This window comes from Arvicola amphibius, chromosome 4 (assembly GCF_903992535.2).
Source record: "Arvicola amphibius chromosome 4, mArvAmp1.2, whole genome shotgun sequence".
In the NCBI taxonomy this organism is placed as follows: domain Eukaryota; kingdom Metazoa; phylum Chordata; class Mammalia; order Rodentia; family Cricetidae; genus Arvicola; species Arvicola amphibius.
In genome coordinates, this window is record NC_052050.1 from 28,865,640 (window position 1) to 28,878,782 (window position 13,143).

Below are 13,143 nucleotides of genomic sequence, written 5' to 3' on the forward strand. Positions count from 1 at the left end.
GCCCTCCTGTCTACAAATGACAAATGGAATGAGAAAGATATCAGGGAAATAACACCTTTTAAAGTAGCCTCAAATATTATAAAATATTTTGGGGTAGCTCTATCCAAGCAAGCAAAGACTTATAAGATAAAAACTTCAAGTCTTTTAAGAAAGATAATGAAAAACATATTATAAAAAGGAACCATCTCCCATGCTCTTGGATCAGTAGGATTAAAACAGTAAAAATGACCATTTTGAAAAAGCAAATCTTCAATACAATTCTTGTAGACCTTGAAAGAACAATAATCAACTTCATGTGGGAAGAAACAAAACAAAGAAACAAGGAAACAAAAAACTCAGGACTATAAAACAAATAATCCTGAACAATGAAATAACTGCTGGATATCCTACCATTCCTGACTTCAAGTTGCACTACAGAACAATAGTAATAAAAACTGCATGATTTTGGCAAAAAAATATACATGTGGATCACTGCAATCGAACTGAAGACCTGGACATAAGTTCACACATCTCTGAACACCTGATTTTTTTTTATAAGGAAGCCAGAAATTCACACTTGAAAAAGAAAGCATCTTCAACAAATGGTGCTGTTCAGACTAGATGTATGCATGCAGAACAATGCAAATGGATACATTCTTATTACCCTGCACAAACCTCAAGTCTAAGTGGATCAAAGACTTCAATATAAAACCAGGTACACTAAACTGGATAGATGAGAAACTGGTAAATAGTCTTGTATGCATCAGCACAGGAGATGGTTTTCTGAACAGAACATGGATAGAGCAGACACTAAGACCAACAATTAATAAATGTGACCTTAGGAAACTTAAAATCTTCTATGAGGCAAAGGACAACATAAATTGGACAAAGTACCAGTCTATAGATGAGAAAAGACTTTTACCAACTCCATATCTGATGGAGAAATAATATCCAAAATAAATAAAGAACCCAAGAAACTAGATAACAAAAACACAAATAACCCAATTAAAAACGGGCTACAGAGCTAAACCAAGAATATGTGATAGAGGAATTGTAAATGATGAGAAACACTTAAAGAAATGTCCACTATCCTTAGCTATTAGGGTTACATAAATCAAAATGACTTTGAATTCCTTCTTATACCTGTCAGAACATTTAGGGTCAATAACACAAGTGACAGCTCATGCTGGTTAGGATGTGGAGAAACCACACTTCCATTACTGGTTGGAGTGCAAACTTACATAACTATGGAAATCAATATGGAAGTTCCTCAGAACTGGGAGTTGATCTACTTCAAGACCCAACTAGAGCACTTTTAAGCATATATACATAGGATGTTCCATCTGACCACAATGACACTTGCTCAGCCATGTCCATTGTGCCTTTATTTATATTATCTAGAAACTTGAAACAACTTTGATGCTCCTCAACCAGAAGAATGGATTAAGAAAATGTGATTTATTTACACAATGGAGTATTATTAAGCTGCTAAACAACAACAAGAAAAAAATGATGCCATGAAATTTGCAGGCAAATGAATGAAAAAAAAAAAAGTCATCCTGAGTGAGGGAACCTAGTTCCAGAAAAACAAATATGGTATGTATTCACTTATATGTGAATATTAGCAATTAAGTAAATGATAATCAGTCTACAATCTGTAGACCCAGAGAAGTTTGTTATGGAGGAAGGGACAGCAGGCACACTGGGTCTCACATTGAAGGGGAAATATAATAAATTTTATTAGAAGACTGGGAACTGGAGGAATGGGAGTGGGCGATCAGGTTGAGGTGGAGGGAGAGAGTCTGGGGAGAACAGCTGGAGTCGGGGAACATTTGCATGGTGATGTGGTAATCTAGAGAAGTATAAAATTCTTGGAATCTATAGAAGGTGACCCTAATGAGTATTCCTGGAAATGGGGGTTATGGAGTCTCAAATAGCCATCTCTTACAGCCAGACAAGGCTTCCAGTGGGGGAACTATGCTGCATTAATTTGAGTCTTCGGCCAAGAGGTTCACATAGAAATCTTGCTCCATGCAAACTGACAGCAGGGCCCCATTACCAAGGACCACACCTATACAACTCAATGAACATGAAGAAGTTGAACTTTTGTCTTCTTGGAGCCCTCACTCCTATGTTCTGGTCTTTTTGTGGGGCAGAAATGTACTACTCTGCAGGCTACCAAAAGAGAAACACGGACACCAACCCAGTCACAAAACGTGTGACCTACAATTTGTATTGCCTAAAGCATATGAAAGGGCAGTGGTGGCACAGACCTTTTGAGAGTAGTCTTCTAATGCAGGAAATCCTACATTACTTACATTCTTAAGGCCTACTTCATGAAAAGCTGTGCCAGACTGCTTAAATAACCAAGGTCCAGAGTCTAATAGCCTAGAGACCTTGGGTAAAACCAAACATACTACTGGTCTAAAAAAATTAATAAAACATGCTTAGGTAGATGACAGATAGAGAGCTAGGTAAATAGGTAATAGATAGCTTCCAAGACTCTGTAGCTCTGTATTGGTCTGTATTTTACAGAAAGTCCATTATGGGTAAAACTCTTGATTCTACTATTTACTAAATGAAGACTAATTTTCTCAAAAAATGTACTAATTTTTAATTTACTTATTACAGTGATCAACAAATATCAATGATTTGAATATGAATCCAAGTATATGTATGCATATGGATATATATATATATGTATGTGATGAAGATACAAATTGATCCATGACTTCATATGAAAATATATAAATGCATACACAAATTTCCTAAAAACTTTTGTGTGTGTACATGTGGGACTGTTGGGATGTACATGCAGTCGTGTATGAATGGTGGTCAGGGGACAACCCTACGGTTAGTCTTGACCCTCTACTTTGTCTGAAATATGGGAATCTCTTATTTACTACCGTGAATTCCAGACTAGCCAGCCTGCAAGCCTCTGGGGATTCTTCTGTCTCCACCTCCCTTCTATCAAAGTAACATCAGAATTACAGACATGAATCTTTGCAATAAGCTTCATCTGGATTCTGTGGATCTATATCCAGGTTCTCACTATTATATTGAGGCAAGTGTTTACTCACTGAGTTGGCACCTCATCCCTTTATACTCTACCTGTTCATGAAGATTTCAGAAATATATGACTCTTGAGTTATGCAGATCACATCCTAGAATATGGTGATCACTGCTAAAAGTTGCTGGATTTTGGTGTTTAGAAGAGTTTATTGAAAAAACTGCCTCATTTCTATATACAGTGGACTCTGTTTTTCACTAATATCATCATAATAACTCAAAACATAATATTTGTCTAACAAATCACTCTTTAGCGATTCAGTATTAGCTGAGGATGCTTTCCACAAAAAAACTTTAGAAAGCTATTTCTATAAGGAACTTCCACCTGTTCACACGAGCTCTTCCTCCATCTAATTACTCCCCTTAGGAATCTGCCGTTCTGTTCTTCTTAAACCTGAGTTTTCTTGTAGCAGATAGGTACTTACTAGAGGTTTCCTTTGCAAAAGCCATTTTTTAAAATATTTATTTATTTATTATGTATACAATATTCTCTCTGCATGTATGCCTGAAGGCCAGAAGAGGGCACCAGACCTCATTACAGATGGTTGTGAGCCACTGTGTGGTTGCTGGGAATTGAACTCAGGACCTTTGGAAGAACAGGCAATGCTCTTAACTGCTGAGCCATCTCTCCAGCCCCCAAAGCCATTTTTTAACATACATAAAAATGGGCATTTAGGAAAACATGAGCCTGATACTCGATTGTTTTCTGGTTTGGCTTTATGTCAAACTTGACACAAGTTGGAGTCATTTGAGAGAAGGGAACTTAATTGAGAAAATAGCACCATAAGATCAGAGTGTTGATGTGGGAGAGTCTTCTGTTTGTGTTGATTTCATTCATTAATAAAGAAACTGCCTTGGCCCATTTAATAGGCCAGCCCTTAGGTGGGTGGAGTAGACAGAACAGGAAGAAGGAAGTGAGGTAGATGGCTCAGTCAGATGCCATGCCTCTCCTCAGTGGGACAGACGTGATGAAGCTCTGGTCCAAGATGGACATGGGTTAGAATCTTCTAGGTAAGCCTCCACCTCATGGTACTACACAGATTATTAGAAATGGGTTAACCAAGTAGCCAGTAAGAGGCTAGAGCTAATGGGCCAAGCAGTGTTTAAAAGAATACAATTTGTGTGTTGTTATTTCGGGGCATAAGCTAGCCAGGCGGCTGGGAGCCGGACAGGCCGAAAAGCAGGCCTGCCCACAGCTTCATCACTACAGAGTGTAGGCAAGCTTATAGGACATTTTATTGGTTGGTGATTACTGTGGGATGGCTCAGCCCATTGAGGGTGGTGCCACTCTGGGCCAGTCGTCTTGGGTGCTATAAGAAAAGATAGTGAGCAAGCCAGTAAGCAGGACTCCTCCTTGGTCTCTGCATAAGCTCCTTCCTCAAGGATCTTGCTCTGCTTGAGACCCTGCCCTCGCTGCTTTTAAAGATGAATTGTTATATGAAAGTGTAGGTGAAATAAATCAGTTCCTCCCAAGTTGCTCTTGGTTATGGTGCCTATCATGGCAACATAAATTGTAGGACAGTGCTTGTTTCTATTTTGTTGTGTTCTTTTATCAGCTGAAATCAAGGGGGTATTTTCCCATTGTCTTTAGCTTTTGCTGTGAGCCTGTTTGCACTGTGGGAATGTTCTCATCCACAGTTGCTAAAACCTGATTCCCCAAGTTGTTGGAGAGGAAATGGGATACTTTTTACTTGTCCTGAACTCTTTGAGCTCAGTCAAACTTGTTTTTGTTTGTTTGTTTGTTTGTTTGTTTTCCGAGACAGGGTTTCTCTGTAGCTTTGGATCCAGGCCTGGAACTAGTCTTGTAGACCAGACTGGCCTGGAACTCACAGAGACTCACCTGCCTCTGCCTCCTTGAGTGCTGATATCAAAGGCATGTGCCACCACCGCCCGGCTCTCAGCCAAACTCTTAATCATTAGATGATATACTAAATGGAATGGACTTAGAGGGACATGAGAAGACAGAAAACTGTCTTGTGACACATTTTACAGCCCTCAATTTTCAGAGACCACGGTTGGCATGTAACCATAAGAACCAAGCATTTCAAAGGGCCCATAGAAATATATGAACAGAAGTCATCACAGGAATATCATATTAAACTATAATATATCTGCCAAATGCTCACCTTTTGCAAATGGACATTACAACTGAATCAAGTTGACTTCTCAGAGGGTTGTAACTATCCTTAAAAAATAAAACCAGAAACTAGATTTTGTTTCCCTTTAAAAAATACACTCCGAAAGAATAATATTCAAATTCCCTGTTTATATTTCCCCCTCAGCTAACATAGTTGTGTTTGACTGATTATGCATGAATCCTTTATAATGCAAGAATTATCATCACTTATAACATTTTAGGATCTAATGGTTGTTTTAAACTAATGTATTTTAAATTACATCACAATTCCAATTGTAATGTGTATTTTATATGTTGTTAGTTCTATGAGATGCTTGAGGGCAGAGTTCTGATCATATTCACCTTCATATTTCTAGAATTTAGCATAGAATCCATAATAGGGGTATACAAATTTGCTTATCTGAATACAACTAAATCAGAATATAAGAAGTTCATGATTGCATTATGTCTTCAAATATTCCTATGTGAAAGTTGCCTTTCCTAATAGAGTCACTAAACAGTAATTTTCAGAGATTGACTTGAACATTACGGGTGTCTTTATTTTTTCATAGAATATGTTTCACAAAAGTAAAAATAAGAAAGCATCATCTCTAGCAGAAAAGATATGGATTTTGTTTATTTTCAGTGTTATATTAACATAAATTAGTGGCATTAGCATACGTCTTTCCAGAAAATTAGTCAGCTAGAAATCATAGAAACTCACATTTTAAGTTTAAGTAATATATGTTATAGCAGTAAAACTGTGACTGCACAAAATTTATTTAAATTTCTAATAAACATACTTACAAGGAAATGTTAATATGTGCATATAGATTCAATTTAATAATTCATACGTGAGTCCCTGGATAATGTAACATTTGAACTGTGTGTGTCATCAGTTGACTTGAGTGATCCTTCTGCTTATATAATTAACCGGCATCCCAGGTGTACCTAGATATGGGATTTCCAGAAACTATGCTGTTCTGTGTGGGAGACTTGGATCATTGACCCAAGTGAGTTGTTCATGTGTTAAATTTATTTAGAAAGCTATGAGAGGGGAAAGTTCCTTTCATCTTCTTCTGATTTATTTTCTTTATATTAAACCAATGGAGAGGGATCATTATATTTAATTTAAATATTCTAGAGAAAACATGAAGTTAAAAATCTTGATGAAATTATACATTAAGTTATTGAATTTATAAATATTATATAAACTTTTTATGTGTTCTAAATTCATCCTAATTTCCAAAAATTCTATGTTATTCTTCTCACCCCACAGAGTTCTTCCATTAACTTTCATCTTGGTCTTCAAAAAGTCATGTTTTTTTCTTTGCTTATTTCATGTAGTTCTTACAAACCCAGGCACTTCCAAGCCACAGTGTTAACAATAGTACTTAAAGACAATCCAAATCCAAAACAGATACTTTCTTCTAGAGAACAAAGGTAAAAGAAAAGGGAACATCAATTTTAAGATGCATAAAGTAAACCCGATGTGATGCTCTGTTTTCACTTGTATGACATACTCTGTTTGCACACTCCCTTGAAGTACCAGTTGTCCACTTTGATAAATGACTGATTTATTTAAGCTGGTCCATTGGGTAGGCATAGAGGCAAGAATCATCCTGAAGCATTTCTTCCTTTTTTTCCTCCTCTGCTGTAAAGCCTATAGTTAAATGAGAGAAGTGATACAAATATGGAATACAAATGATTAGCTGCCAATAGGGGAGTGCTGGTAAAGTAACATAAGAATATTAGAGGCGTATATTTCATGCTTCAAACTGTGAAGGGTAGGAAAGGAATTTGGGGGTTATCAGTTGACTTCACCCACAATGGTTCAATACTCAGGCAGCAACATTCAGGGACTGAACTGTTTTAAAGCTGAAAACCTTAAGAGCAACCAAATAAACACAGTATGTTTTGCACTATTACACAGCTATCATAATATCATTAGACATTTCTTTCATCCTTTTAAAATTCATTTAAAAGATAGCATTCTACTTCCTTTCCTTTGAAGAGGGCCTCTAAAAGTCACCTGCAAGTCATTATAGTACATGAAGTATTTACAGTAGCTGGCCTCCAAAGATAGCAACACCCATAATTACAACCACAGGTCACAACCCCCCAAATGTTCCTAGAGTTTTATCGGCCTTAAACCCATAATGAAGCTCCACATTCCCAGTTTTATGGCTAAAACCAATCTTTTTACTATGAAGCTGTAGGTAATCAATGCTTTTCTTCACATCATTCAGCAACTGGACTTCATGAGACCATGAGGACAGCGTTTCCGACGGTTGCTCTACCTGCTCTAAGCCTTTCTCCGTGTTTCATTTTTTACTTTTTCCTTTAAACATAGAACATTTATTCATTGAACATTTACTATGAAACTTGGTCAGGCTCAGAGAAAGGCTTTCAATTTGTTTTGGATACTCAAGGACCAAAAGTTCTAAAGTAATGGGTAAATAAAAATAAGAGAGCAGGGTCATGGCTCTACTTCTCAGGCCCCTGACAAGGTCATGACTTGTCTCTATGAGAAATGAGAACTAAAGATGATGGGAAGAGACATTTGCATCTGGATCCCTTAGAGCATGTTAATGGGATGTCCTCACAGTCCTAGTTACTGTTTAGTTATTGCTACAATAGCATGGGAGTCCAGTAAGGAAAGCTATTTCTCTTGCTCAAGAGTAAGGAACCTACTGGCCTCAGTGCAGAGGTAGCAGTCCAAGTAACCTGAGACATAAGAGTTAATCCATTTAGGCCACTCGGTCACCTGGCTAAAAAAACAACCCATAGAAAGGCAAATTCATCTAATACCATATCATGCTAAAGATATGGCATGCAGAATTATCTCCTTAATGGGCTACTGTATTCTTCTTTCCCAGAATCCTTGCTCTTTGTGCAGCACTACACTTTCTTATATCTTGTCTATTATTATTATTATTATTATTATTATTTTGCTTTTCACTGAAGCTTTGTGCCTTTTTGCAATGTAGCTGCTTGCCAAACCTCTATGTTTGATTCAAATGATATAGATTTCTTTGTTCATTTTCTCCATCTTCCTCTCCGGGCAACCAAATGTAAATGTCACCTTCCCTTCATATATGTGTTGTTCGTTTATTTAATGCTAGTAAATTTGTCCTCAAACTTCCTGAGTCAGTTCCTAAATTGTTTGTTAATAAGAACAAGGCCCTTAAAAAAGGACCTTGACTTTTCAAATAAGATTATGAGAACCCTGGGAGATTAAACTTCATAATGTGAGCCAAAAAATAGTAGCATCAGCTGTTCAGATAAGTGTTTAGTCAAACTTGTGGAGTAAGTGATAACACTGTAGTAAGATGTCAGCAGCAAGCTAATTCAAATAGCTCAAGAACATGAGTGAACACCCACTGGGGATTCCCAGAGATAGGTGAAATGGATAGTTTTTTTTATAGTGTTATATATTCCTGTGTGGGCAAAAAACATATAGTTCTAATGTTCTTAGGTTTGTTTGCATACAATATGAATACATAATACAAAGATTGATTGAATTCCTAATGCATGTGCTGTGTTCAGACATAGATTGTATAGCTTCATATGTGAATCTTTTATGGCTTGTTATTTTACCTCTGGTGTCTGGCACACAGTAGATATTTCTGAACTATTTGATGATATTATATCTACCTGTCCTGTTATTTGAGGTATCCTCAATCAGATGCTTCAGCAATATGTTTATGTAATAATGATATTAGTTATAATTTAGCATTCTTGGATCATGGGCCAGATGCTATTTTAGGATTTTATAAATGTTACAAATTAATTCTTTCTACCAGCCTCAGAAAGTGCTATCTGTTACTGACTCCTGTATATCACACTTAACCTACTGGTGACCTTGGAAGAATAGCTTAATTAATCTCTACTTCAGTATCAGAGGATGGTTAAAAATAGTAGGCCAGTTCTAAGTACTTGGGTGACTATGCTGAGTGCAGACGATGTATGATGACCTTCACAGAGCAGACAGCTGTGGTAATGCTCATGACTGCCTTCCTGTTCTTTCTTTTGTAGTACCCTAGTCTCAGATGATAATGAGTCTGTAAAGAGCACCAGAGATATACTTACTTAGAAATGACCTATGTAGTCCCCATATGCTTTCTTTTCATTTTGTTATTCTTTTAACAAAAAGGCTTCTCGGGTATTGGTGACTCTTTACATTCTTGCTACAGATTGCTTTCTGTGTGATTCCTCATTCCTCGTCTCCACACAGCCCGCAAGCTGGAGGCATCAAAGGTCACTGGGGAGAGTCATCCATCATTTTGACAATTTTTATGAGTTTACTGCTCCTGATGGTGATTATAGGAAAGGCTGCTTAAAGTGATAACTGCCCAAGCCACTCGATGCACATGGTATTGGTGAAATATGTCTTAAGTTTAGGGCAATGGAAAAATAAACAAAGGACAAGCTGAAGATGTTGTAAATTTAAATAGAATTTTTTTTTTTTTTTTTTTTTTTTTGGTTTTTCGAGACAGGGTTTCTCTGTGGCTTTGGAGCCTGTCCTGGAACTAGCTCTTGTAGACCAGGCTGGTCTCGAACTCACAGAGATCCGCCTGCCTCTGCCTCCCGAGTGCTGGGATTAAAGGCGTGCGCCACCACCGCCCGGCTAAATAGAACTTAAAATGTAGGTTCTGGTGGAGAAATACTGATTTTAGAAAGAAATGAACCTATTACTATGTTGTCTAAAATGTTATTGTGCATGGAGTATACTTCTTCCATGAGGGCAGATTACCCATGTTAAAATTAACCAGAACCACTGTCCTAAAATTTTGTTCACACAATTGAGGTTTATCAATTCAAAATGCTATTTTCCATTACAATATGATATCAATTCTTTCTTGGATGTGCATTATTATTGTGTCATGAGCATATTCTGCACAATATTATGTAGTAAAAATATCAATTATATCCAAAATAATATTTTACATTAATTGAGTGTAAAGGGCATGTTCCATACTGTAAGATGCTTTTACATTTTCTTATGTAATTAGCTGAATAGTTAGAGTTTGGTGGTTTAGTTAACAATGTCCTTTTCTCTATCCAGATTTAGAAGTAAGGAAGCATTATTTAGCATAAGAAAATGAACAGGTTAAAGCAAAATATCATTTTATTGTTTTCAATATTTGTTGAAAAATATAGCTTTAGATTTGTAGCCAAATGGTACAGTTAATGATTTGCTTTATAGTAAACAAACCTCTCTCATCCACTGACTAAACTCAGCACAATGAAAGGGTCCTTAACAGTGCAAACATCTCCCCCATAATGTTCATAGCAGGGCAAGCAACACAATGGAATATCTGCCTCTGGGGTACCTGGGAGTTCTAAAGAGAAAAAGCTCCAAGATAGGCAACTGCATTCATTTCTCCACATTGGCTAACCAGATTTGACTATATCATAGAGAAGTACAGAAGGTGAAGTTATTTCTCCAAAGATTTTTACCCAGTAAAGATCAAACTTCCCTTATTGGAAATAGAAGTGAGGCAGAGATAGGCTTATTCAGTACATACCACAGTACTATATAAGTAACAGTGAAAATCAAGTTTAACATGCTAATTCTTTTCTCGGTTTGACCATACCAGTAGTGGTAGAATTTGGCTCCTAATAGACCGTGTAAAGCTGAAAGCTTTTATTACATCAGTCTATGTGTACCAAATCATTTGCAGAACATGAGGCAACTTTAATGTTTGGAACTTGTAACATACAAATAGTACTAGGTTAAATATAATTTATACAGATGTACAGTTAATACTGAATTCTTCTAAAATAGGGCAGAATAGACACATGACATCTTTAATTCTAACTAGAATAAGTTATACAATTCAACTGGAAAATGGTTTCCCAAGCTTAGAGAAATGGCTGCGTTGTAAGTTTCATAAACACAAACAATGTGTGTCTTTTAAGAGTAAAAGATGAAACTGCCATTACCAACATTGGGCCTTTCAACATTCTATGTTGGATAGGGTATGACTGCAGAAGTTCGTCCCTGAAGAGATGTAAACAATTAATGTCTGCTGTGGGAGTGGGAGTCACTTTCTACTGATGAGTTTCCCATTCTCCAGTATATAATGTAGACCCCTACTCATATTCATACGAACAACCCTGATTAAACTTAAAGGAATATACAAAAAGACATCAAATTAGGAGGCAGTCTAATTGGCAAGAAAGGTGAATATCAGTTGGAATGGAAGAGGTCAAGAGAGGGCAATGAGAGGTCAACATGATCTCAATGCTTGTAAACACTTATGAGACTGTCAAAAATGTAAAATGTCATGTTACACATTTTAGAAATATTGCTTTTATATAAATGCAAAGAAATATCGGAGAGGGTATGGCACTTAAATATTTACTTAGAATAGAATAATAGCCATGGTTACATGTATAAATTTTCATAGACAGATGGTGAGGTTTTTATATAAATGAAAATGTTGTTTAAGTGTTTTAAAGATCTCTTCAATTCTAATAAAGTCATAAGTATTAAATGATAAAAAAACACATAAGCTAGTGTTCTGAATCCCATATTCCAGGTTAAAGCTTTTCAAACTTATGCAGTAAGTTTGAAAGAGACACTTGATGAAAAGACCATGTTACATTGAGTGTCCTTCTTAATGACATGTATCTCTCTAAACATCTTTGTGGATGTAAATAAGAGTTTGGTAAAGGTTTTACTTATAAAGTGAAGTGGGAAGGATCACTTGATAGGTTAGGTTATAAAAATAAAATCAGAAGAGAAAATGTTTGTTCAAAACACTGTGTATAAAACTCAGAGTTGCTTTCTCGTTGAGTAGCATTCTATCCGCAATCATGGGTCACACAGTGAACACGACACAGATGGGCTTTCTTTTTTTTCTTTCTTTTTAATAAGGATCAGTAAAAAAATTCAAGTTCTATGTTTCTATGCATAACAGACCACAAAAATATATTTATTTTGTATAAGTAAGATGAAAATTAAGTTGTGAAAAGAGCTATACAGAATTACACACGTCCCTGCCTACCCCAAGCCTGCCCTAGTGTCTGCAAGGTCCTTGGCTCAGGAATAGTTTCCAGCTCCTGCACCAAGGCCATCCACCCAGAGGGTGAGAGGCTTGAAGATCCCCGCAAGCAAGTGCGGGCACCTTCAGCTTGTGCTGCAGGGTCTGCTGTGTTCTACTCTACCCTGCCCTGCCCCTACATTTGCCCTTTTGTCCGTGGTGTCCATGTCTACCAGGCATCCCTGTTTCAGTGCTGGGGAGTTCTATCTACTCAGGAACAGTTCCTCCTCCTGCACTGAGGAGATCCACCCAGAGTCAGTCATAACAAAGATTGGACCAAGACACCAAGTCTCTCCTGGCTCCATTTGAAGGAAGAGATGGGCAGGCACCAATACAAGAATTCCTCCAACAACCTAAAAGGCAACATGACATCACCAGAATCCAGGGATCCCGAAACCACAAGAATTGAAAACCCTACTCCAGAAGAAATAGAAGAAATCAACTTTAAACAGTACTTTATGAAAATAATAGAGGACCTTAAACAGGAGGTGAAAAACTGCCATAAAGAAATGGAGATGACAAACAAAAAGGTAGACAAAATGAATAAATGTCTCAAAGATACCCAAGACAAACAAGAAAAAGCAATCAAACAGGTAAGGGAAACAGTTCAAGACTTGAAAAATGAAATGGAGTAATCTACCTCTGTAGTAGATTATAGAATGACTTCCCATATTCATGGATTGAGAGAATAAATAGTGATATGCTTTGTTTATTACACAAAGTTGTTTACAGATTAAATTCAATCTGTCAAAATTCTAATCATATTATTCACAGAAATGAAAAATACAATCTTAAAATTTATATGTAAACATAAAATAGACAAAGAAATCATAAGAAAAAGAATAACTTTAAAAATATTGCATCTCTTCACTTCAAATTCTTCAAATTATATTACACACAGTAAGAAAAATACCCTAACACACTGGT